The 26,889-nt window shown below is 50.4% G+C and overlaps 1 long non-coding RNA gene across 1 annotated transcript in view; it reads left to right on the top strand.

The window, feature by feature from the left end:
* The window catches only part of LOC136333430 (uncharacterized), a 539,264-nt gene that overhangs the window by 282,737 nt on the left and 229,638 nt on the right, over positions 1-26,889 (top strand). The window contains exon 2 of the long non-coding RNA XR_010731033.1: positions 12,897-12,956. This is a non-coding gene — a long non-coding RNA (uncharacterized lncRNA). The remainder of the gene's footprint in view (positions 1-12,896; positions 12,957-26,889) is intronic.

The raw sequence follows: 26,889 nt of genomic DNA, 5'->3' as shown, positions 1-26,889 counted from the left end.
TGCAGTTGTTCGGCATCGAATCCACATTCAAACTTGCAATTATTTCACTGTTAAAATAGCTGACAGCTCGCTCTTCTGCAGGGAGGCAGTCTCCAGGGAGCCCTAATCACTGGGACTTGGCTTACACCCGGGGCCTGTGAGTATCCAACCACATTCCCAGGGAGCTGTTCTGTTGGTGGGCGTGGAGACAGATGGGGCACGGGGCACGGGGTAGAGATGGGCTGAAGAGGAGGAAGGGTAGCTCATCAAGGACCCCTGGAGCAGCTGAGTGACAGAGGGCAATGTCAGGGTCTCACCTTCCACACTGGGCACTGGCCTGGGGCCAGCAGAAAACCTCGAGAGCAAGGATTCCTGACCATGTACTGAGGAACGGATGCGCTATTATGATTTGCCTCTTTCAAGGCAGAGAGGTTACACAGCCCTCCACAGTCACGGGTCAAAGTGAGAGCAGAGCTGGGACTCGTACCCAGACTCCTCTGATTCCAAAGCACTGTGCTGGGTCTCAGCCGGGCCTGGGAATTTCCCGGAAGACGAGGTTGTTGTTAAGCCCTGAGTGCCTACTGAGTGGCGCACAGGAGAGGAGAGTGGGAGCTACAGTGAGACAGACTCGATCACCCGCTTTGTGTCCTTGGGCAGCTTGCTTGCCCTCCCTGGGCCCTGCTTGTAAGATGAGCTAATGTCAGTGGTGACACTGATAGTCACATTTATTGAGCCAGGACCAGGCTCTATTCTCAGACCTTCACACATCCTAACTCATTTAGCTTCATAACAGCCCTGTGGGAAAGGTACTGTTACTCTCTCCATTTAACCAGAGGAGGAAACTGAGGCACAGAGAGGTTAATAACCTGCCCAAGGTCTCACAACTCGGGAGAGATCCAGTCTGGCTCTTGAGCCTCATGGATAGAGATCAAATGATATGGTTCATATGAAAATCTTCCCACAGAATGCCACACACACAGCAAAAGCCATAGGTCAGAGAAACCCTCGGATAAGCTTCAGTTACCTCTGTAAACTGGGATAACAGCTTGAATTTATTGAATGTTTATAATCGGCTCATTTAATAGTCTCCTATGATGAAGGCTGTTATCCTCATTCTACAGATGGGAAAGTTGAGGCTTGGGGAAAAGGAGCGAGTTGTTCAAGGTCATGTGTAGAGCGAGAGAGAGCAGGATCTCCAGCACTGGCCAGCCTGAATTCAGAGCCCGTGCTCTTAACCCTGCGGTGTAGTCACTCTCTGGCCGGTGGCCTCTTCCTTGCAAATACTTCTCTCCAGATTGACCCAGGAAGCTCAAGGCTGCCCCAGGCATTCCTGGTTCCACGGAGCCCGGTCCTTGTCCCTCTAATGAGCCAGCTCAGTACCCCGTGCTCCAACTAGCCCATTTCTGCACAAATGGCCCGTGATGTCACACGGGTTACAGACAACTTCTCTCCCAGGAACCCTGAAGAAATCCTGGGCAGATTGGATAAAAAGCCCTTGTCAGACATCCTAATTTTAGTGTTCTCCCTTGTGAGCCCATTCAGGAAGTATTTATTTAACACTTCACTTGTTTTGCCATTCTCCCGACTTCATTTTGCAAAAAGCCTCGGTAATAACCCCTGGCTTCTTCCCCAGCCCCCCTGCTGTCCCCATCTTTGGGAAAACTCAACGGCTATGTTCAGCCAGAAATATGTCCGAGCTTCATCTTGCATCACTAATGCCCTCCTTCATTCTCCGGGCGGCGTCTCCCAGCATCCTGTGTGCCCCGTCTTCCCTCGACTCATTACGTCCGTTTCAGACGTTGCTGCCCACGTGCACACGGACATTGTTCACGCCCCGAGCTGCCTTGCAAGGGCGTGGCCGCAAAGTGTTTTGTCCCAGACTGGCTTTTATCCTCCCTCTCCAGCTTGTCTTCTCAAACATCTCCCCTTGCCTGGCAGCACAAGAAGGGGGCTCTTACCTCCTGAGTGTCCCTCACCCTCCCAGGTGTCGGATGCTGTTCGCGCACCGTGGAGGGACCAGGGGGGCATGGTTACCCGCACCTCACCCACTGACAGGACATTGAAATTCTCTTGGTGTTGGGAGGACAGCAGTTCTGCTGTCGCTCATGCCTGTTTCTTGATTCAGTGAATCGGTAACTCTATTAGGCATTACTGATACAGTCCCTATTCATTTTAATGGCTTTTGAGATGAATAGGAGAGAGAGAAAAAAAAAGAAACTTCTCTTAATTGTACAGATATATGTAGAAGCCTGTGGTTTTATATATTTCTTTTTATTTAAAAAAAAAATACGATTGGGTCACCAAAAGAGCGATAGTAGTCTGGGTCTCTTGGGATTTTTTTTTTTTCACTTTTAAATTGAGGTAAAATTAACATAACATAACCAGAGCTATTTGGAAGGTAACAATCTAGTGCATTTAGTGCATTCATAGTATAGTGCAGGGGTCCCCAAACTTTTTACATAGGGGGCTAGTTCACTGTCCCTCAGACCGTTGGAGGGCCAGACTATAAAAAAACTATGAACAAATCCCTATGCACACTGCACATCTTATTTTAAAGTAAAAAAACAAAACGGGAACAAATACAATATTTAAAATAAAGAACAAGTAAATTTAAATCAACAAACTGACCAGTATTTCAATGGGAACTATGGGCCTGCTTTTGGCTAATGAGATGGTCAATGTCCGGTTCCATATTTGTCACTACTAGCCATAACAAGTGATATGACGCACTTCCGGAGCCGTGACTGGTGCGTCTCGCGTCACTGGAAGTAGTACTGTACGTGAGCGATGCCGCTTTGCGGTGCCACCACATACAGTACTCCGGAGCACAGGATGCATCCACCAATGAAAGAGGTGCCCCTTCCAGAAGTGCAGCGGGGGCCAGATAAATGGCTTCAGGGGGCCGCATGTGGCCCGCGGGGCGTAGTTTGGGGACCCCTGGTATAGTGTAACCATCACCTCTGCCTAGTTCCAAACATACTCATCTTCCCAAAATAAAACCCTGTGGGCCATGAAGCAGTTTTATCCCATCTTCCCCTCTCTCCCTCGACCACTTGAAACCACTAGTAATCTTTCCGCCTCTACAGATTTGTCCAGTCTGGGTATTTCACACCAGCGGAGTCATATAGTATGTGGCCTTTTGTGTCTGGCTTATTTCCCTCAGCACAATGTTTGCAAGGTTCACCCAAGGTAGCATCTATCAGAACTCTATTCCTTTTTATGGCTGAATAATATCCTTCCACTGAATGACTAAACCACATTTATAGTTTATCCAGTCATTGGTCGGTGGGTACTTGGGTTGTCTCCACCTTTCGAATTGGTTGGCTTTTTAAATTTGGCAGACTTTGTCCCAGATCCATGGCCACCCTCAGCACTTGGCTATTTTTAATTTGTGAATATCCTGTATCTCAGCTCGCCTCTCTTTGGAGAGAGCAGAGAGAGCATGGTTAGGAGCTGCCATGGTAAGTGAGAATCATAGGATCATACAATGGAAAATCTGGCACTGTTACTGGCCAGTGTCCTGCCACCCATGGGGTGACCTTGACTCCTCAAAAGACAGCCCCTTCCCGGACCACCACAGCATTTACTTGGGGCTTAGAATAGTGATTCACAACCTGGCTGCACACTGTTGTCACCTGGGGAGATCTAAGATTTACCCAAACTGGCCTTGGTTGGCTGGCTCAGTGGATAGAGCATCAGCCTAGCTTATGGATGTCCCGGGATCAATTTCCTGGTTAGGGCACACAGGAGAAGCCGCCATATGCTTCTCTCCCTTTCCCACGCCCCCTTCTCTCCCTCTTCCTCTCCCACAGCCGGTGGCTTGATTGTTTCAAGCATCAGTCCAGGAGCTGAGGATAGCTCATTTGCTCTGAGCATCAGTCTCAGACACTAAAAATAGCTTGATTGACTCAAGCATCAGCCCCAGATGGGGGTTGCTAGGTGGATCCTAGTTGGGATGCATGCAGGAGTCTGTTTCACTATCTCCCCTCCTCTCACTTAAAAAAAAATTCCCCAAACTCTTGCATCACCACCAGAATCTGACTTGATATATGTGGGGTCAAGTCTTGGCATTTTTTATTTGTGTGTTGAGTGGGATGAATAGTGACCCCCAAAACATTCCAAGTCCTAACCCCCAGGGGGTACCAGCATAGAAAGCTCCGAAGAAGTGCTGTGGCATGCCACATTGATTGTTTATAGGCAACAGGCATAACTAGGCTGCGTTCATATAATGCATTGTTTAAAAGTAACCGTACAGCCCAAAGAACAGGTGAAAATAATTGCAAATGATACATCTGATAAGGGACTTGTATCTAGAATATATAAGGAACTCTTAAAACTCACTTGTAAAAAGACAACTCAATTTAAAAATGGGCAAAGGGTCTGAATAGACAATTCTCCAAAGAAGATACACAAACAGCCAACGAGCGCATGAAAAGATGATCAACATCATTAGCCATCAGGGAAATGCAAATCAAAGCCACAGCCAGATATCACTTCACACCCACACGGATGGCTAGAATCAAGACCACAGCTAATAACAAGTGTTGATGAGAGCATAGAGAAACTGGAGCCTTCGTACTCTCGAGAGGGCTCGTGAAATGATGCAGCCACTTTGGAAAACAGTGTGGCAGTTCCTCAAACAATTAAACAGGGTTACCATATGACCCAGCCACCCCACTCCTCCGTGTGCACCCAAAAGAATTGAAAACATATGTCCACGTTAAAACATCTACACAAATGTTTTCTGCAGCATTATTCATAACAGCTAAAAAGTGGAGGAAACAACTCAAATGCCTATCAACAGATTAGTAGATAAACAAAATGTGGTCTATCCATAAAATGGAATGTTCTTCAGCCATTAAAAAAAGGAATGCAGTTCTGATCATGCTACAGCTTGACTAAACCTTAGCGACATTACGCCAGTCACAAAACACAACATGTCACGTGACTCCATTTGTATGAAGACCCACAATAGGCAAATCGACAGACAGTAGATCAGGGGTCCCCAAATTAGGGCCCGTGGGCCACATGCGGCCCCCTGAGGCCATTTATTCGGCCCCGCCACACTTCCGGAAGGGGCACCTCTTTTATTGGTGGTCAGTGAGAGGAGCATAGTTCCCATTGAAATACTGGTCAGTTTGTTGATTTAAATTTACTTGTTCTTTATTTTAAATATTGTATTTGTTCCCGTTTTGTTTTTTTACTTTAAAATAAGATATGTGCAGTGTGCATAGGGATTTGTTCATAGTTTTTTTATAGTCTGGTCCTCCAACGGTCTGAGGGACAGTGAACTGGCCCCTGTGTAAAAAGTTTGGGGACCCCTGCAGTAGATTATTGGGTAGTGAGGGTGGGGGTCTGAAGAGAAAGGGGGTGCCAATGAAAACGTAGAGGGTTTCTTTTGGAGGTGATGAAATAGTCTAAAAATGAGGGTGGTAGTAGTTGGATGCATCTGTGAATATATTAAAGACCACTGAATTATACACTTTAAATGAGTGGATTGCATGTTACGCAAATTTTATCTCAATAAAGCTGTTTTTAGAGAAAGTGACTGACAACTGTGGCCCAGAGCCCAGTCCCCCTTCCAGCTTCTGCCACTGACCTCGCTGTGTGATCGTACATTAGAGCACTTAGTACGTGCTCAGTTAATTGTGGCTTTGCTTTTCTAACATCGCATCCCAGGAGGGCTGGGCGCTTCCACTGTTGCTGCGTCAGAGTGAGCATCGTCAGATGCGGTCTGTGCAGTGTCTCCATGACCGAGTGACATATTCAAGGACTGCAGTCCTCGTTGCAGCCCCCGCATAAATGATGGGCAGCACTGCAAAGTTCCAGGGACATGGGGGCGGGGAGTGGAAAGGTGTTTAAGTGGGAATGACATGAACCAATTCATACTGGAAGATGACTCCTCTGGCTGTAGAGTAGAGAATGAACTGTGGGGGAGAGAGGGCGGGGTCAGGGAGCCCTGGGCGGAAACCACCGCAGTGAGAGTGATCTGAGGTTGAGCAGGAGCACTGGGATGCCAAAGTGGGACAGGCAGTTTGCAGGTGGAGACATTTCACTGGTGGGGCAGTAAGTCTTGGTAACGGATTGGATGGGCAGGCAGAAATACAGGGCTGGCTTTTGCTGAAATGAAGAGAGGATGGTTTGGGACCACCTGGATATTGTGGCTCCAAGGGGCACCTGGCCAATCTGCTAGATGGTTGAAAAATCAAATACTGTCCTGGTCGGTTGGGTCAGTGGTAGAGCATCAGCCCTGCATATGAGTGTCCCAGGTTCAATTCCTGGTGAGGGCACACAGGAGAAGCACCCATCTGCTCTCTCTGTCTTGCAGCCATGGCTCGATTGGTTTGAGCACATCAGCTCTGGGTGCTGAGGATGGCTCCATGGAGCCTCCACCTCAGGTGCTAAAAATAGCTTTGTTGCAAGCATGGCCCCAGATATGCAAAGCATTGGTCCCAGATGGGGGTTGCCAGCTGGATCCCGGTCAGGGTGCATGTGGGAGTCTGTCTCTCTATTGCCCCTCCTCTCACTTGGCAAAGAAGGGGGAAAAAATCAAATATTATGTGAGGCTATCTACGGCCAGGGTTGGGGTGGTGTGTGTGGAGTGAGTTAGGGAGAAAGCATCTCCTGATGGGAGAGGTTCCACCCATGGGGAGATGCTGGCCCCATTCTGCGACCTCTCACAGGTGGGTTTGTGGGATGTTGGCGGAGGAAATAGGAGTGTGCTATGGAAATATCTTGCTTACCCATAGGGTTTGCAGGAGTAAGTCCTGTGTGTGCTATGATCACCTGCCTGGGGTTCTGGGGTTTGTGGCACCCTCTCCACCACGGGACCTGGGAAACCGGAAAACAGCGTTGCCTAGGGGATGGCACAATGGCTTTGGATGCATAGGTACCAGGGTTCAGACCTGGAGCTGCCTACGTTATGAAACCTTGGCAAGTCACGCCACTTCCCTGAGTCCAGTTTACTCACCCAACTGAGTGAGTATGATAGTTCTCTCTTTGAAGAAACAGGTCATGTCTTTACTTCCATTTTCCAGAAAAATAAACTCAGGGACTAGGAGGTAAGTATTTTGTCCAAAGTCATGCAGCTCACAAGTAGCAGAAAGACGGTTTAGATACCAGCAGTCAGACTCCAGAGCCTGTTCCCTTAACCAGCTCACTACCCGCCTCTTGATGAAGGGTAACTGCATGAACGTGGCCGTCTAGACTAGTTCTCCTGGGTGTCTAACCTTTGACAAAATCCACAAAGGACTGAGCTGAAAGGGTCCTGTAAGATCACCTACCCCTCATCTAATTTTAAGTAATTTTACAGCTACATACTCTGAAGTTCAGAGAGAGGTTAAGTAACTTTCCCAGAGTCACACAGCAAGTCAGCCAGACTCCTTTCTGGAACCCAACTCGGACCCTGTTGCTGTTCTCCTTCTACTTCCCTGACCCGGTCTGCAGAGGGTCAGTGCTGAGTCCTGTTAATCCTGTCCTCCCCAAACTCACGCCCAGAGCCATTGGGCCACAGGGCAGAGCCTCCCCTGCGGCTTCCCTGACTGATGCGAAACGCGTTTTTCTGTAGCTGCATATTGACGCCTTAGACAACAGCCTAGCATTTCAGAGGAGTCTGCATGTTACAAAAAAGGGCAGCAGGTGTTATTTGGGCTAAATTGACCTTGAAATTGATTTCTTTATTTTATGACTTACTGAGAGGAGATTAATACTTTTTTTTTTCCCCTGCAGTCTGAAACAATTTACATGGTAATAGAAGGCATAGTCAGTCAAATAAATTGCTGGAAGTGGTCGTGTTCCAAGGCAAAAAAAAAAAAAAGAAAAAAAAATACAGAGCTTACTCACATTGATTTCTTTGCCCTGGGGAGAAGCAGAGATTTTTAACATCTGGGAATAGGGAGCTAAATTTTATCTCTCATTTTAAAAGCAGAGGAATGAAGAGCTTAATCTGACATTTACACAGAATTTTCTAAGTTGGGGGAAACGAGGGAGCCTGAATTCGTTGCTGAAGGTTAACTGGCGTTTCCTCAGAAGGGCTCTGGGTGGTTTGATCTGGGGATGGCAGGTGGGGCCCCGCTGACATTTTCAGAAGCTGGGCCTTGGGAAGTAGGCTGCTGTGAGAAAGTAGGCTCTGGTGGGGGCAGTGAGAAGCTGGTGACAGAAACCTGTGCCCAGGCCCTGGTTGGGTTGCTGAGGGATTGTGTGAATGGAGACCATCTTCCTGGATTTGCCCTGTGGCTTCCTCACCCTACCTAGGGGCAGGATTTGATTTCAGCTGACTTGTCAATGTGTGTGGATGGGTGGTATATCTGAGTATGTTGGATTGGATCCTGTTTATTGCATCTGGGCTCAGCACTTGATTAGTGCTGTCTGCCCTGGGAACTGAAAAGGCAAATATAGCTTGTATGCCACATATTTCCGTTTCTGGGTAAAAACCATTAATGGTAATGTTTCTGTATTCAGACCACAGTGACAGGGCTTTTGCCCTTCAAAGAAATCTCAAATCATTTGCCACATTGTGTGAGCTCAATTTTTTTCTGTAAAATGTTAAGAAATGAATTTCATACCCAAAGGGCTCTCTGCTAGTATTGCTAATGTGTTATTTTCTTAAATTAGTTTTCTTTTTAAAATAAAAAAATTTTAAGGTAAAATAAATCTTTCTTTTTTTTCCCTTCCTTCTTTCTTTCTTTCTTTCTTTCTTTCTTTCTTTCTTTCTTTCTTTCTTTCTTTCTTTCTTTCTTTCTTAAATGAAAGATAGTGAGACAGAATCCTACATGTGCCCCAACCAGGGAAATAAATCTTTCTTTTTTCCCCTTCCTTCCTTCTTTCTTTCCTTCCTTCCTTCCTTCCTTCCTTCCTTCCTTCCTTCCTTCCTTCCTTCCTTCCTTCCTTCCTTCCTTCTTTCTTTCTTTCTTTCTTTCTTTCTTTCTTTCTTTCTTTCTTTCTTTCTTTCTTTCTTAAATGAGAAGATAGTGAGACAGAATCCTACATGTGCCCCAACCAGGATCCACCCAGCCACCCCCATTTTTGGTGTTATGCTTGAATCAACCAAGCTATTTTTAGCACCTGAAGCTGATGCTTGGACCAACCATGCTATCCTCAGCACCTGGGCCAACGCTTGAAACAATCAAGCCACTGGCTGCAGGAGGGGAGGAGAAAGAGAAGGGAGAGACAGAAGGGGAGAGAAGCAGATGGTTACTTCTCTTATGTGCCCTGAGATGTCCATATGCCAGGCTCTATCCAGTGAGCAAACTGGCCAGGGCCTGAAAAAAATATTTTCAATTGAAAATACATACCCAGAGTGCACAATTAAGAGTCAGAAGAATGAAATGAATTTTCTTACTACCTTATCCTGCTCAGCCAGTTCCTCTCTCCCAAATATGCTATTTTTAAAAGCATGAAAAAAAACAACAATCTTCTGGAGATGTCAGTGCATATGCTATATATGAACATTCCCCTAAAACAGCAAACAGATTGTGGCATGCTAGACATACCACTCTGCATTTTGCTGTTTGTCCCTTTCTTTTCATACTGAGCTGCCTTGTTATTTTACCGAGGGTGTCTGGATGCACCCTAACTTATTTACACGGTCTCTGAGTAATGGAAATATGTGTTTCTCCCCGTATTTTGTGATTAAAAAGAAAAACTCTTTAATGACTATCTTTGGCATCGATCATTTTCCACATGTGCAAACCTATAGCAGACATTTCAAGAAATGAACTTGCTTAGTTCGAATGTTATCAACTTCTCCAACGTTGGCCAAGGCATGATTCCACTCTGGGTCAGAATGCATGTTCCTCTGTGCTCCTACCACCTCAGTGCTTTGCCTAACTTTCCTCTTTGCCAGTCTCAGTAAAAAAAATAATAAAATAAAATAAAGTATATATTATCTTAATTTGCATTTTTCTTATTATGGGTGGAGTAGAGGATCTCTTAATGTGTCTCCTTTGTGAATTGTGTGTCTCCTTGGCTTATTTTTCCTATTTGATTTCCATTGACATTTTTCTTATTGACTTGGGGAGCTCTTTATAAATGTAGGAAATTACCCTTTGTTCAGTAAGTTATAATTTTTTTCATATTTTCTTGTGTCATACTTTGTTTAAGGTTTTATTTTTTTTGTGCAGAAAACATTATTATTCAAAAAATTTGAATCACTTGCTGTATGGGCTTTGGGTCAAAATTAGAAAGGTCTTCATCACCGCTACTCTGAGCTGACTTGTCATCTACATCAGTGGTCCCCAACCCCGGGGCCGCGGACTGGTACCGGTCCGTGGGCCATTTGGTACCTATCCGCAGAGAAAAAATAAATAATAACTTACATTATTTCTGTTTTATTTATATTTAGGTCTGAACGATGTTTTATTTTTAAAAAATGACCAGATTCCCTCTGTTACATCTGTCTAAGACTCACTCCTGAGGCTTGTCTCGGTCACGTGATACATTTATCTGTCCCACCCTAAAGGCCGGTTCGTGAAAATATTTTCTGACATTAAACTGGTCCGTGGCCCAAAAAAGGTTGGGGACCACTGCTCTACATGACCTGATTGACTCTATTGCATCCTAACCGATCCATGCATCAAGGAGTTAGTTTGGTTATTGGCTTTGGAAAATGGACTCTCCGTGGCGGGGTGGAAATGCATGTCTTCTGGGGTCACCTCGGGGCCCTGATCTGGCCTTGTGGGCTCCTCAGCCTGCCCTCCTCTCAGAATCTAGACTGTGTGAGGGGCCTCACACCCGTGTGGTGAGGACATTGTGGAGTGCAGTGGGCCCCGGTGGCCTGGCAGACCTTTAGAGTGCTGATCCCACCTGTCTTTCACAGGCCGGGTCCCGGCAGGTCTCACTGGCTCTAGCCCCAGACCCACTCCCCTTCTGCCCATTGCTCAGGAGGCTTTAATTAGCCTGGTCTTGGCCTTCCATTAACCTGAAAGATAAACCCTTTAAAGATCATCTTTATGCGAAGAATGCCACATTCCAATGCCACCTGCCACTGCTCTCTGGGAGCTCACACCAGTTGGTGACAAACCCTCAGAGGGTGATGGGTGACAGTTTCTCTTTGAGAGACATCATCTCTTGTCTCGTTGGTGTCCTCCCCAAATCTGACTGAGAACCTATGTGCTGCTTGCTGTGTTCGGGGTAAGAAGGGAAGTGGGCACCGGCGATTGGGCGCAGAGTCAGCTGCTCTGTTCAGGATAACACAGGGACTGCGCTAACGGGGTGGGGGGCGGCCAACCCAGGTGGGTGCATGCAGAATTCAGGGCACGGAAAGGTGGAAAGGTGACGGGGAGGGCGGAGAAAGTCTTCCCAGGAGCGCAAACTGAGTTGTGCCATCTCCGTCCCTAGGGGTGAAGGCTGTCCTTGTCCCTCCTCACTAACATGACATGGAAGTGTGGCACCACGAGGGACAGCTGGCTAAGCAGGAGAGCGGGCTTCTGGGGACCTTCGGCTCGGGGATGCAGAGAGGGGAGGCCCCCGGCCAGAGAGAGGAAAGAAATTCAGAACTTCGGCACTGCTGGCCCTTTAGAGGCAGGGGCCGCCTCCCCAAGCTGGATGGTGACTGACTGTAACAGGGTCCTGTGTCCTGTGCTTCACGGAGAGGCAGAGGAGGCCCCCGACGGGGAACGTGATCCCGATGATTGACATCTACCCGTTAGCATCTTTTTTTTTTTTCCTGAAGCTGGAAACAGGAGAGACAGTCAGACAGACTCCCGCATGCGCCGGACCAGGATCCACCCGGCACGCCCACCAGGGTACAACGCTCTGCCCACCAGGGGGCGATGCTCTGCCCCTCCGGGGCGTCACTCTGCAGCAACCAGAGCCACTCTAGCGCCTGGGGCAGAGGCCAAGGAGCCATCCCCAGCGCCCGGGCCATCTTTGCTCCAATAGAGCCTTGGCTGCGGGAGGGGAAGAGAGAGACAGAGAGAAAGGAGGGGGTGGTGGAGAAGCAAATGGGTGCTTCTCCTATGTGCCCTGGCCGGGAATCGAACCCGGGTCCCCTGCACGCCAGGCCGATGCTCTACCGCTGAGCCAACCGGCCAGGGCCCCGTTAGCATCTTGTTGGCCCAGGCTCTGGCTCTGCTGCAGCTCTGCTGAGTTACTGTGGCCGAGGTCTCAGCCTCTCTGTGCTTCCCTGCCTGTAAAATGGGACTAGACCTCCTTCTCACCTCCCAGCGAGGGTCAGAGAAGAAGATGCCCAGGGTACCGAGCAGACAGCATCAGAAGCGCCCGGTGCACACCAGCTGCCGCTGGGGTTAAACAGCAGAACGTCAGCCCCCACACCCAGGAAGCGGGTGGCATGTGTGTGGCTCTCTGAGGACCGCTGTGTCCCCAGGCTGGGGGCTGCCCACGTTCAGAGGAAAGTCTAGACCAGTGCTGCCTACCAGAAACGTCACCGGAGCCACAGAGGCAATTTACAATTTTTCTAGTCGCCACATTAAAAAGTAAAGAGAAACGGATAAAATTAATTGTAACAATACATTTTATTTAAAATATTCATAATATTTTTATATATTTAAATATAATAACACACTTTATTTTTATATATTATTAAATATTATCATTCTAACGTAATTGATATAAAAATATTAATGAGATATTAATATTAATGAGGTATTTTACATTCCTTTTCTTCCTCCCATACCGTCTTCAGCATTCAGTGTGTAATTTATACTTCTCGCACATTTGAATTTAGACAAGCCGTGTGTGGCCACTGGCTGCTGTATTGGACATTGGGTGGTACAGGTGTAAGGGGTGGGGAGAGAGAGAGAGAGAGAGAGAGAGAAGGAGGGAGGGAGAGAGAAAGGGAGACTACTAATGAATGTATTGTGGCTAAAGGTGGCGAGAGACTCAGGGTTACTTCGAATTGGAACTACTTTCCCAACTTCGGTTCCCCCACCTATTTGTGTCTGCTTTGTTTTTGCCAGGACTACACCTCTGAAAATCCAGCCCCCCTCTGCAGCGCCGGGGACAGCCCGCAGGACTTGGTAAGTAGAGGCGTTTCGCTGACCACATTAGATTTTGAGACTTGCCTTTGCATCGTTTTCAGCCTCCTCGGTCTCCATCATCAATCACCGGGAGCGGTTTCTACCTGAAACCAATCTTGCTGGAGCAGAAACCGGGTTTGAGGGGAATCAAGGCTCCCGCGTGCTCACAGAATTTCTATTAGGAGACACCCCGGCCGGCTGGAGTCTCAGCCCGGGTGGTGTCTGACAGGAAAGCCCAGCACCACCCTTTCCAGGAAGGCCAGGTCGTTTGGGAACAGACCTGGGGGAGCAGTGATGGGTTTGGCGGGGGCCACGGGCTAGTCTCTGTACTTCTCGGATGTGGGGATGAACCCCCAGCTGCTGGGAAATGGGGAGGAAGTTTAACATCATTTGAGTGTCCCCACGGAAAAGACAGGGATGCTTCCTGAGGGTGTTGGGGCCCCACATCGTGGCCTTGGACTGGAGGTCCTCAGGGGCACGTGGCTGGGTGGTGCTAGATGCGGATACTGGGTGTTTCCATCTGTCATCCAGGCAGAGATGACAGCCCCAGAGGTGCTCCCTGCCCCGGGCCGTCAGGTGTGGCGACTGTGTGATCCGTTCCCAAAGGGCGGTGTGTGTGTGCATTGCTGGTGGCCGTGCGGAGATTTGCAAGGGCAGGCAGACTTCCGGTGTTGTAGGTCTGTGCTAATCATTATGCCCTTGGTTTTATGATGGTCTCCACAGCAAGTGATACGGGCTTTCCCTGTAGAGTGGTGATACGAAACTTCTTTTGAAAATATTTAAGGAAAGACAGTGAGATGATTTAAAGAAAGAAAGAGTATGGGAAGGCGAGTTTGGAACTGATAATAACGTAGATCTGGAAAGACACCGTGATGATGATGAGTGAATGGCAGAGAGTCAAGTCCTTCATCCAAAGACGCTGGCACGGCCGTGGGCCGTGGTCGTGTGTGGGTGTGTGTGTGTGTGTGCGCGCGCGCGCGCGTGAGCTCCCTATCTGGCGCACTCCCTACTCCCTGCCCCATCTGTGCTGATACGTGGTGCAAACCGGACTCTCTGAGAACACATCTCTTGGCCTGTGTTTCCCCAAAGTGACTTCTGGGGCTGGGTTTCTATGATAAACGGATTGCTGGCTCGCCTGAAGGAAGCGTTCATCTGTGATGCTGAGGGAAGGAGGGGGAGGAGGAGGAGGAAAGAGGACCACAAATGACAGCCGTACAACTGAGTTTTTTTGTCCCACTTTGAGGTTGACTAAATATTTCATCTCTGATCTCATTAAGTTCCCTCAGTGGCCCCATTAGTGCTGTTTTCATGTTCGTCTGATGGATGGGGAAACCAAGACTCCGGGGGTGGGGGGTGAGGTAATGAGCCCAGAGTCACACAGGCTGGGCGCACCCTCTGGCCCTGTCTGTCTTCGGAGAACGGTCTTGCAGCTTCACGCCAGTTCTGTGAGACACTCTCCCTACTTTGTAGAGTCAAAATGATCCATGGAGCAAGAAACTGTCTCAGTTATCTCTTACAACATCAAGACGTACCCTGGACCTTAGTGGTTTTTTAAAAGGACAAACATGATCTCACAGTTTCTGTGGGTCAGGAATCTGGGAGTGGCTCGGATGGATGGTTGTGGCTCCAGGTCCCTCATGAGCTGGGGCTGCTGTCACCTGAAGGCTGGACTGGGGCTACAGGATGTACTTCCAGGATGGCTCATGGGTAATGTTACTGTCGGGTGGCTTCAGCTCCTCCCATGCAGGTGTGGACATAAAGTTGCTTCAATGTCCTAATGACTTGGCAGCTCGCTTCCTCTGGGGTAAGAAAGCAGAGCAGGAGGGGGAGAGAGAGGGAGGCAGAACCTTTTATGACCTGTCCTCAGAAGTCACCTGCTGCCAACTCTGCTACATTCTATCCCTCAGGCCAACCAACCCTGATGAAAGTGTGGAAGGGGACCACGCACTGACGTAAATACCCCGAGGACCACTGGGGCCACTTTGGAGGTTGCCTACCATACTTTCCACAGTCTTAAAATAGCTATGTGTTATAATTCCATACAAGACTCTTGTAACCTCATACCCAGTCTGTGAAAAGAAAGCCTAAAGATACTAAACCCATTTTGCAGATGGAAAAATGAAGCCTGGAACAGGAACGTGACTCACCAGAGAGTCTTGAAGTTGGAGGCGCCGTGAAGAAGCTTTTAAAGGGAAAAATAACTGAAAAGTAGGGAGAGGACTTCCCCACTTTAAATGTGGCTGCCCCCAATAGGACTGAAGGTGGCTGGGAGCTGCATTTTCCAGGAGTTTAGAAGAGCGCCCCCTGGAGTTTTAGATTTTCTGGGCAGGTCTTCCTGGCTCCCAGCGCCACTTCAGTAAGGCTGACTGATGGGTTCTCTCGACTGGAAACCAAGATTCTGTTCTGCTTGTTTCATCACTGGAGGCTGCAGAATTTTAAGATCCATGCTGTGAATAACCCTCTTCTTTTTCCCCAGCCCTGATCCTCCCAGGGCCTGCTGCTCTGGGTCCTCCTGGCTGGAATCCAGGGGTCAGCGGAGTAGCAGTCATGTATGTGACCAACCGTTCTGGATGGCAGTGTATCTCCTGTGTTTGCAGCATAAAAGGAGCTCACTATTTGACCCAGTAATCACACTTGGAGGTGTTTACCCATGTGAAAGTGTACACACGTGAGCGCAGTGTTTGTGTAGTTTTGGAAGGATGATTGCATTAGCAAAAATAATGACCTAAAAGGTATACACCCTCTGGATCCATCAATAAGGGATTATTTAAATAAATTCTGTACATCTGTGAGGTCCAATGGCAAGGTGCTGCTTGACTTCCATGGCGAGGACTTCTGTTTATTGACTTGGAAAGATGCTCGTGACATAATGTTGAGTGAGAAATACAGCATATATCATACGATCCCAATTCGTGCAGTTCCCTTCAGACGTCTCCCTTTCTCGGAATGCGCAGAGATGTCCCAAAGGCAGATGGGAAATTAAGCTAAATTGTTGGGTTTTGCATTTTTTCTTTTGACTCTTCTGATTTTAGTATATATATATATATTTATATATATATAAATATATATATATAAATATATATATGATTGGTTATCTTCTTCATTAGTAAAAGTAGTAATAATAATAATATTTACAATGATTATTTATAAGATGAAAGGGAGGTTTCCAGGACACCTGATGGCATTAGTTAGAGTTTCCTTCTCAGTTGTTACAGAGATGCTGTGGTCCTTTTAGGGGAGGGAAAGGAGGCTTACAACCCTGAAGCAGGGCCTGGAGACACACTTTGGGCCTTGGCTGCCCTAGGAGGCAGGATGCCTCCGGCCTTGGCACCTCACCACCCTTTCTCTGCACTGGCCTGTGGTGCCAGCCAGCTCTGCACTTTCTGACCGCCAGTGTCCCACTTTAGTGGCCCCTCCTGGGAAGGTCCTTCCCCGGATACCGCAGGGGCCATGCACTTGCGTCCAGAATACGGACGTGATAATAAGGACGACGGCTAGCATTACTGGACATCTAGGAAGGACCTGGCCCGTGCTCAGTGTTCCCAAATGCACGCTCTTCCTGTGCCGTGGAGCAGCCCGATGAGGGGGGAACTCCCCCTCCCCCGTTTTCACAGGTAAGGGAGCATGCTCTAGGGAGAGCGGCCAGTTCGGAGTCTTCCAGCTGGTCGGTGGTGGGTCTGGGACTCCACCCGGATTAGACCGTCTCCTGAGCTGAGCTCAGCGGAGGGTGCAGCCACCTGGTTCTGTTCCGTGGTGCTAGCGACATTTCTGGGAACACCGTAGATGTGGGACTGATTCTGGAGTCAGCAGGTGAGGTGAAAAATCACAGCTGGTCAGGTACCTGTTAAAGACACCCCCCCCCCCCCGGAGGGTGCCAGGCTGCAGACCAACCTTTCTGCTCCTCGATTCAGCCAAGGCAGCCACGCACTCCTCGGATATTAGAACGGGCCGGAGTTTTGCTTAGGTACCAGACGAAGCGGTGGTTGTGTGGAGGTGATCTCCTGGACACATGATATACAACTGTCTTTAAATGTTGGGGTCATCGGGGGTCAGATGTTCACATGATGAGAGGCGTTTGGGAAGTGAGGCCCGAGCGTGCAGAGGTCCCCTCCGTCCTGGCCTTGGCTCTGGAGCGGACGCGTCCTACACCGGGCGGAGGGGCCGCTCGCTGCCCCAGCCGGAAGAACATTACCGCTCTCATTTCTTCTCCTCCTCAATTATCCTGGAGACATAGTGCAGTTAAGTGGCCGAGCCCAGATTTCCATTCTGCTCTGCCTCATTTCAGAGCCGTATTTTATAACCTCCACGCTCTTCTGTAACAGAAATTGACTGTATTCATTTTCTTTTGCCGAATAAAAAATCACCAGAAATGTCGCTTAAAACAACACCCATTGATCACCCACGCGTGCAGGCGCCGGCCCTCTGCCCGGTGTCTAACAGGCTGTGATCAAGGACCAGCGGGGTTTGGGGGGCTCCTCTGCAGCATGGGGTCCCCTTCTGAGCTCACTGGTTGTTGGATGATTTCAGTTTCTTGCAGTTGTAGGACAGAGGCCCTTGGCTCCCAGAGGCGGCCCACAGCTCCCTGCTACGTGGCCCCCTTAGGGGCAGTTCCCATGATGGCAGCTTACTTCCTCAGGGCCAGTCCCAGGGTCTCCCGAGGGCACGCTAGCCAGACGGTGTCTTCTGTGTTTACGTTCTAACATAATCATGGGGTGGCATCCTCGTCCCCTTCTCTGGAGGGGAGAAGCGGGTCACAGGTCTTACACGCTGGAGGAGGGGCTGATACCTGGCGTCGGGTGGAGACGTGCCCCCCAGCTGCTGTGCCGGCACAGTACTGAGGTGCGTCTTGGGGCCGCAGGCACCTCTCCAGCGTCTTCCATCCAGCACCCTCCCTTCATCCCCCAGCAGAGGGCTCACCGCGCTCACAGCGCCCCCATCAGGACGGGCTGTCCAGCCGTCCTGACCTCCCACCATCTGGGCGTCTTAACTTCCTCCCCATGTCAGTTCTGTGGGACGCTCCCTGCAGCAGCCTCAGCAGCAAATGAATATTTAATGGAATGCTGCCACCTTTTGGAATGGAGCGAAAGTGGTCCATGCTGTTTAGAGGGAGGGATGTGAAGCCTGAGGAAGGAAGTGTGGTCCCGTTCCCTCCTGCACACCCCTGCGCACGCACACCCCGCACCACTCACCCAGCCTTCACTTCCGCTGGGAACTGATGAAGATCTGCTGCCAGCTGCTAAAAGAAAAAACAGAAGGAGCCAGGTTCTTTTTGAGGCAGGTCCGTTGGTCTTTTTTACAGGCTCCTAATTACTGTGGGTGCTGCAGTGCCCTGATTGACAGCCCAAGAGGTGGCAGAGCGTGTGAGCGGGAGCTGCGGGGCAGTGGGGGTCCGTCCCCGCCTCTGCCACCAGCTCTCCAGTGACCTCAGCTTCCGCATCTGGAAAATGAAGGTCAGCCGGGCTCTTTTAGCTCTCCACCCCCTGACCCCAGGCTATGACGCCTGTGACCAGGCACGGGAAACAGGTGACACCCTTTGGAGATGCCAGTCAAATAGGTGCAGTGCTCTGGCCATTGCTGTCCTTAGCAGGAAGGAGTGGCACCATTGATTAGTAACGTCTACCTGGGCACAGAGGGGGCCAGGGTGGGCAGGTGCCATCCCAACGCCAGGTGTCTCATGGAGACTCATGGCAGCCAACACAGAACTGCCTGGCAAGCCCACCTCTTCTGTTACTTCCCTCTCTTTGTGGCCAAGGGCACTGCTGTCCTCACATGTCCCTTTGCAATTCCCTCGCTGGTCCGTGTTCTCATTACAGGGCTTCTGGATTATCTAACCGGCTCTAACCAGTCATCCACCTCTAGCAGTTGGCCCCTCTCACCTGCTTGAGCTGACTCTCTCCTTTCGAGCACATATCACTAGTGGTGAGAGCACAGTGTGCTGTCCTCTGATCCCATGTTGGCAAATGGTCCCAGTCCCCACCTCGCCGGTCCACCAACCCTCGTCCTCCAGACCCCATGAGCCATGCTCTCTGACCGGGACCTCTGCTCGAGTTCTCCCCTCAGATCTAACCGTCCAGATTCCTAATTGCCCATCAAGATCCATCAGAAAAGCCTTGTGCAAAAATTCTTCCTCAATCCCACTGGTTGCATGAGTTTCCCTGGCCACTAGATACCCTCTGCCTTCCGTCCCTCCCTTCCTTCCTTCCTCACTTCCCTTTCTCACCTACCCCTCCCTCTCGCCCTCGGCCCATTATTCAAACCGTGTTGTCTTCCCTACTAAGGATTAGAACGTACAAAGATGAGTTAGACCCAGACCCTGCCTTCAAAGGCCTTACAGTCTACGGGGAAAGACAAAAAAATGAGTAAAAGGACACCTGTCACTGAGGCGCAAGACCGACTGCTTGGTAGTGGAGACAGAAGGGAAAATTTGGTGGTGACACAAATAGGTGGTCAGAGAAGGCTTCATGGAGGAGGTGACACTTAGAGACTTAAAGGACAAGGAGGGGAGTGTTCACACTGCTTGTGAGGGCTGGGGGTCCAGGTAGAAGGAGCAGCATGGCCATGGCTGAGGTTCTGGAGGAGGGGAGATGGGAGATGGGCAGGAGAGGCAAGGAGTGGGGTTTATGCTCGAGAGATCGGTGTGGGACCACTGGAGGGTTTTAAGCTAGTGATTATCTTGATCCGATTTGCATTTTAGAAAGAGCTCCCTGGGACCTGACTCGGGAGGCTGAGCGACCGGAGGAAGCCTCAGTTCCTCTCGGGCGCTTTTCAGGTCGCCGCCGCCCTGGAGCAGGCCTCGGGAGCAGCAGGGTCACCGGCTCAACACCCAGGTTTCTCTGCACGCTCGGCTTCTCCTTGCTAATACGCCTTTCTATAGCGTCTGCTCGGCAGAAAACCGAGTGTGCGGACGAGATAACAGCATTAGGAGCAGAAGGACAAAGCTGATACTCGGGGCAGTGAGACACGGAGGCTTAAATTCTTTCCCTTCAAAGTGTTGCACATGGTTCTGCCCACGTGATCCTGATCAAAGCAAGCCGGGCTCGCCAGGATGAAATGCTGAGTGGCCCCCGTGACCTCGGGCACAGCGAGGGCAGAGGTCTGCTGCTCTGACGAGCATCCCTGCCGCTTGTCCCCACTGCTCTCTGCCTGACAAAGGGGGACTCTTTTTAGTGATTTCCCCCAAATCCCTAAGGGTGATTGGGCCCCCTGGGGACACGGTGACACTGACAGGTTTCCAATGTTAGCGCTGAACTTGGGTGGTGGGAAGGTCTCGTCTTCTCCCCATCTCCTGTGGGGAGGGGGCGCTCAGTACATGCTTATTGCTGAAATGAATGAGGTGGTGAAAGAAGCCGTCTTATTGATTTCGGGGCACCCCACAAAGCTCCCCCATGTCTCTTCCCTGTCGATACGACCTCTTTCTGACTGCTCTCCGAATTCTTACCACCAGAGATTGATTCTGCTTGTTCGTGAACATGCGGGCGGGCCCCTTACAGCACACATGCCCCGTTCTCTTTCCTCTTAACAGCGTCCCTAAGGGAGTCAGCCCTGGTACTGACTGTGGGAGTGTTGTTCTACTTTAAATTGTCCAGTGGTATTTCATTGTGTCATTGTACCATGATTGATTCATCCATTCTCTCCCACCCGATGAGCATTTGCGTTGTTTTTTAGTTTGGGGCTGTGCACGCTCAGGCACCTGTTATTTGGTGGACAGGTGCACCCATTTCTCTTAGGCAGATACTGAGGGATGGATCTGATTGGTCATGGAATAGACCCGTGTGTTGTTTTCACAGATACTGCCCGAAAGTCTTCCAAAGTGGTTGTACAAAGCGGCAACGACAGTCAGTGCCACCTGAGAGCGTAGGTTGTGAATTGGCACAGCAGCCCAGAGGGGCAGGGGTGGTTATCCCCACGCCCGTTCACAGAGGGGCACACCGAGTCTCTGTCAACCCGGTGAAGGCCATTAACTCGCTTGTGACGGTGGGCTGCCATCAGCGTGACAGCAGGTCTGAAGCCACCACAGTGTCCCGTGGATCCTGAGCACCCAGCCCTGCTGCGCAGACGCCGGTGTCCGGGAGCGACCTCATGATGGAGAGCAGTGTGGTGCAGTGGTCACACGCACCGCCCTGGGCACATCTGCAGACACTGACGCCCAGCTCTGCCGGTTACACCTTGTGGGAGCCTGGGCAGGCAGCTGGTTGAGCACCCTGTGCGCACTTTTCATGCCTGTGAAACGGAGTGGATAGATCAGGCCGTTGTGGGGATTAAATGAGTCCATACGGGTGAAGGTTTGAGGGTGGGTACCGGGAAGCGAAACTCTTCCTATTACTATTGTTTCAGCTGCGCCCCATTTGAGTGCTGGCGTTATCTCTGCTCCTCCGGACACGGGCTGCAGCCTCAGCCGGCTCTCACCATTGTCGGGCAGGCAGCGTAAGTCTCACCCCCTGGTGTCCCCTCCGAAGGTAGCTAGCTGCCTTCCCTGATGAAATCAGGAATCTAATTTTGAGCCCTGAGCGCTGGTTTCTCAGAGCCCGCTGGGGTGCAGTCCGGCTCGTCCCTTCTGAAATGAGCCTCTGCTCTTTGGTGCCCCTAATAAGAAATGCAGTCTGTTTGCTCAAGGTTTCACCCTTTATAGAAATGGCCGGATTCCTTTCACTCCCCCGCATCTCCATTCCACAAATCCATGCCAAATATTGATGTTTGATAACTACAAATATCACACATAGCTTTTAATCAAGAGAGACGGAGGGAAGATAGGGGAGTAAATACGTCTCTGTAAGGGAGTTCAATATTCTCGGTAATGATTTTGCTAAGAAATAAAATGACTGGAGGGAGGGGAGAGGGCTCTGTGATGTGCATCGAAATGGGCCAGACCACCTGGACATGCTGGACCATGCCTGGCCCCTGGCTCCCAGCCCGAGGCTTGGATCTACGTTGGATGCTCATTACCTGGATTGCTAGATGCCATCTCATTTTACAGAGGGGACAGATGTATTCTAAATGTGAATTTGCAATATGCCATCAGTCTCTACTATTACCAGCAAACCACACTGAGCCAAGGCCTGTCCTCGCTGGCTTGTCTGAGATGGCAGAGGACTGTGGGTGCCTGCGTTCCCTGCGTTAGAGGCACGTCATCCTGCTGGAGGCCAAGGGGAGGCCGTTCTCCAGGCTTCTGTCCACCAAGGTTTTATTTTCCTCATGTGGGGACAACGGGCGGGATAATCCTGGAATACTGGCAGGTGACAGCCATTTAGAGATGTTTGGCCCAGGTGGACTACTCCAGGCCAGAGCTTGGACAAATCAAGTGAGTCCTCACGACCTGAATCCAAACCCTCACCCACCCGGCATCCCCCCCAGCGGCTCGCTGCAAGCCCCACACCACCCAGGTCCTGCGCCGGGTCGGAGCACAGCATGTTCTAATTCGGGGGCCTGTCTCCCCATTAGCATCATTGCTGCTGTCTCCTTAAGCTCTGACGTTGGCTTTTCTTAACCTTCGTAGTCTTTTGCTTTGTATTTTGATGTCCTCAACTTCTTCTGATAAAAATAATTGATCTCAGAAACCAATGTCAACAAAAGTTTATTCTTTCATCCATTTATCTACCTACCCTACCACCTACCTACCCATCCATTTGCCCAGCCTTCCATCCACCCAGCAGTGGGCACCAGCCATGTGTCAGGCCCTGTGTGGCCGCCGAGGTTTTAGAGGTGAGCCATGACACATCTGAGACTGCAGTCCAGTGCCAGAGACACGTTAAGCAGATGATCTCACTGAAGAGGATCTACAGAAACAAATGCTCCAAAGGAGGAACGTGGCTGTAGGATGGCCTATTGCAATGACACCTGGCCCAGAAGTGGGGTATGTCTGGGATTCCCCACTAGGGGACGCATGAGCTGAGCTCTCAAGAAAGAGTACAGGGCCCTGGCTGGCTGGTTCAGTGGATAGAGTATTGGCCCAGCATATGGACATCCCAGGTTTGATTCCTGGTCAGGGCACATAGGGGAAGTGATCATCTGCTTCTCCTCCTGCCCCCTCTTCTTTCCCTATTCTCCTCCTGCAGCCAGTGGCTCCATTGGTTCAAGTGTTGGCCCTGGGTGCTGAGGATAGCTCAGCTGGTCTGAGCATGTCAGCCTCAGGTGCTAAAAATAGCTTGATTGATTTGTGCATTGGCCCCAGATGGGCGTAGCTGGGTGGATCCTGGCCGGGGTACACATGGGAGTCTGTCTGTCTATCTCCTGTTTTCTCACTTAAAAAAAAAAAAGAGTTCAGGCTCAGGGCAAAGTCAGGGAGGAGAGTATTTTAGACAGGGAGACAATATGTGCAAAGGCCCTGAGGCCAGAGGGGTGTGGTCACTTCCAGGCACTGTCAGAGGTCAGCTCGAGTGACTGCATCCTCAATGACGACAAAGGAATTGACAGGACAGGGGCCAGCCCACACAGGGCTCCCAGGTCATGGGAGGACAGTGGCCTTTGTCCCAAAACAATGAAATGTCTTGCAAGTTTTTGCAGGAAGTGATCCAGTTTGCATTTTGTGAAGATCCTGTCTGACTCCTTTGAGGGGCCTTAGCTGGAATGGGGGCGAGTCACAGAGCCCACGAGATGGAGAACCGCCGGTGGACAGCAGTCGTTGGTCTCCTTCAGGCGTGAGCAGGATGCCCACCTGCTGTCCCGGTGGGCCTCCTTCAGGGGTCTCAGAACACACGTGTGCCTGCAGTCTGTTTGCATTTGCACAGCTGAAGATGGATTTCCAAACAGAAACCTTCTGGTTCTCGGCAGAGGGAGCATAAGAAGACATCTCTGTATGTAGGCTGCAGCGTGTGCCCCCCGCCCCCCACCCCATGCACACAGGGCTCTTCTGCTTCCACCATATCTGCCCAACATGGAGCCGGGTGATAGCCAGAATATGTCAGGTCCAGCTCACAGGACAAGTTCAGATCGCTGTGGGGGAGGAAGCCATCTGGTACCGGGGCCACACTGGGGCCGTGTTTACGGGGCCGGTTCTACTGTTGAGTTGAGTACTGGATACCCCGGTGCGCCTTTGTGCGCCTCCATGTTTGAATTCTAGCCTGGTCCTTATTTTAGTCCCCAAATCAAAGGGGATGGGTGGGGTCATTTTTGCAGCCAGAGTCAGAATGCATGGGATTGCAGATGGGGGTCTGCAGTTTCTGTTTCCGTTCTACGTCACCTTCCTTTCTCCTTCTCCAGGGTCTCAATGTCCCATCACCTCTCCTCTCAACGGGGGCTACAGGAGGGAAGGTCAGATCCTGTAGGAGCCCTGAGAAGCAAGTCTACCCTATTTTTTTTTTTTTTAAATTAGAGACTGACCGCCTCTTTTGGGAAACTCTCGTGTGTCCTCACGCTCCCATGTCTCTTTTCTGTCTAATCTAATACCCCCTCTAGGTTGGAAAGTGGGGCTTGAATAGGGGATCCTGTTTTGCTACTTGCAGCCTGGGATTTGCATGTTTCTTTCAGTGACCGGGACTGCAGACATTTTTAAACTGGAAGAACAAAGCGAATTTGGGCATAGATCAAAACAAACCCCATCTCCTCCCCCCCCCCCCCCCAGCTGCGCTCCTCTGGGGTTGGTGCAGGAGGGCCCTGGGCCGGTGGGGGGGATTTTCAATGCAGCTTCCATCTTTCTTGTGTTCCTCCCCGAGTCCACAGGGATTTCATAAACATTATGTTGCTCAATTTCAGTTCAATGGCACGGAGTTGTTCCAATGTGTTCTAATTACTCAGACATAAATGATTTCTGGTGCACTTTGAATGATTTCAGATGCACTTTTGTCTATCCGTCTGCTGATTTATAAGTCCCCGAGACTTTGATGTTGTGCTTCATTGATTTCTTTTAAGGCTCTTCGGAGATATATTTATCATAGACGATACATTTCCCCGTTCATTTGCTCCATACTTCTGCACTACTCATTTTCCAGTTGTCACCACGCCGCCGCTACCCCCAGCACGCACTTCCGTGCTGACAAGGAGGAGACACGTGTGCGGAGTGCTCCCTGAAGGCTCATCCAGGTCCTAGACACTCTGGCGGAGTGATACAGACTCAAGAGATACACAGATTAAATTCAACAAACACATGGCTTCTAATGGCATTCTTTTCACCCAGACAAAAGGTTAACACAGGCACACAGACCCATGGGACACGGCAGGGGAGACAGAACACAGGGAGCCCGTGGTGGGGGCTTTGCTTCCTGAGCTGCAAAGGATACTTGGAAGAGGAGACGGGTAAGAGATGGGTGGGGTCAGAGTTTTGTGTTCAGATCTCTGCAGTGATGGTTCATTTGACAAGGCAGCTGGCTGTGGTCCTGATGCGGTAGGAGTCTCCACTGAGTTCCCTTCTCACGGGTCTCGAGCTTGCCGCTTGACGTTTCTGAGCCTTCGCGTTCTTATCTGTAAAATGGAGCACATCCTGTCTTGTTGGCTAGCCACTGTGGACTGAGCGCTTAGCACTGAGCACTTACCACGTGGATTGTGCCAGACTGGTAGATCCTCGTTTTGTCGGTCCTGAAGCTTAGTTGGTTTTTTTTTTTGGGGGGGGGGGGAGTCTTTAAGAAAAAGAACCTCCAATTACGTGTCTGGCTGGGTTTCTGCCCCATGCTGGAGCCCACCTGGGTCAGCACTCGGGTCTCCTATGCTCTTTAAGCACTGACTCGTTCTCCTCCGGAACTGTTTACTCCTTGGATACCTGGTGCGTACAGCAGATAGTGACGGAGCTTCTGTGATGGGGAGTTCTTTCTCCCCCCCCCCCCCCCCCCCCCCCCCCCCCCCCCCCCCCCCCGAGACGAGGCTCTGAGGTGACTTGGAGAAACATCTCCTGTGACTGCTCTTCGGGCAGAGTTAGGCTCTGAGCTCAGCCCTCCTCTCCGGTCCCCATTTAGAATGTTTTGCTTGAGAGCATCGCTAAGACAAAGCCGGCCTTGAGAGGGGCAATGTGGACCCACTTGACGGGCAGCCCTGGGTGTCGGTCCTTGCCACTGCGGGCTGCTCTGCAGTCCGTGGGGCTGGCTTTAGGCATCCATCAGTGACAGGGACCTCCGACTTTCCGGAGGTCAGAGCTTCAGTTTCCCTGCAGCTGAGAACCTGGGGAAGGGACGGTGAGGAACACACGCCACCTAGTGACCATTTCCAGTAGCTGCCACTCCCTGCACGACCTCTGGGAGGACTCTTACTTAACTCCTGGCAAGGATGAATCAGGGGGAAGGATGCTGGTCACCAAGGTCCTGATGCTGCTGTTTGAGAAGGCGTGGCTCAGATTAATACCTTGTTGCATTAAAGCAGGAGTGACTTGTGTCAGATTTTCCATGATTCTCCCATGGAGACTCTGCCACTGTGAACATGGGCTCCCAGAGAAGTGCTACCTCCCTCCCTGTTCTCCCTTCAGCACCTTGGTCCTCTGGTCCTCCTCCCCTCTCCCTCCCCATTCCCTCCTTCTTCCCTCTTCCTTCTGCTCCAACCTACCTGGTTCCCCGGCCCATTCTCCCCCTTCCCCGAGCCCCAGGCCTCATCCTCCCTGACCCTGTCCTCTCGTTTCTAGTCTTCCCTGTCCTGTCCTCTGACTCTTTCTCCTCCTTTCTTCTTCCTCCCCCTCTTCATGGCTCAGTCAGTCTTCCTGTAACTAAATAGGTATTCTTGGCATTTCTGTTATTTGGCCCATATGGAATGGGGGGGGGGATCAGTCACTGAGTTAGAGGCTAGGCCACAAGCCCCAGCTGTGACTGCTGAGGAACTGAGATTTCCCTCGTTCATTCATTCATTAATTCATTCATTCTTCACTTGTGCATGCCTGAAGCATTCACTTAACTCACGAGCACCGCACAGGCTCAGTGAATACATTTTGAGGCCAACAATGTGTCAGGCATGGTGCTGGACTCTGACCCCACTCTTTGGCTTTGACCCCCTGGGTCTTGGGCACAAGCCGTTCCTCTCTCTT

Source organism: Saccopteryx bilineata, chromosome 4 (genome assembly GCF_036850765.1).
Source record: "Saccopteryx bilineata isolate mSacBil1 chromosome 4, mSacBil1_pri_phased_curated, whole genome shotgun sequence".
Lineage (NCBI taxonomy): Eukaryota > Metazoa > Chordata > Mammalia > Chiroptera > Emballonuridae > Saccopteryx > Saccopteryx bilineata.
This window is presented reverse-complemented; position numbering and strand designations above follow the sequence as displayed.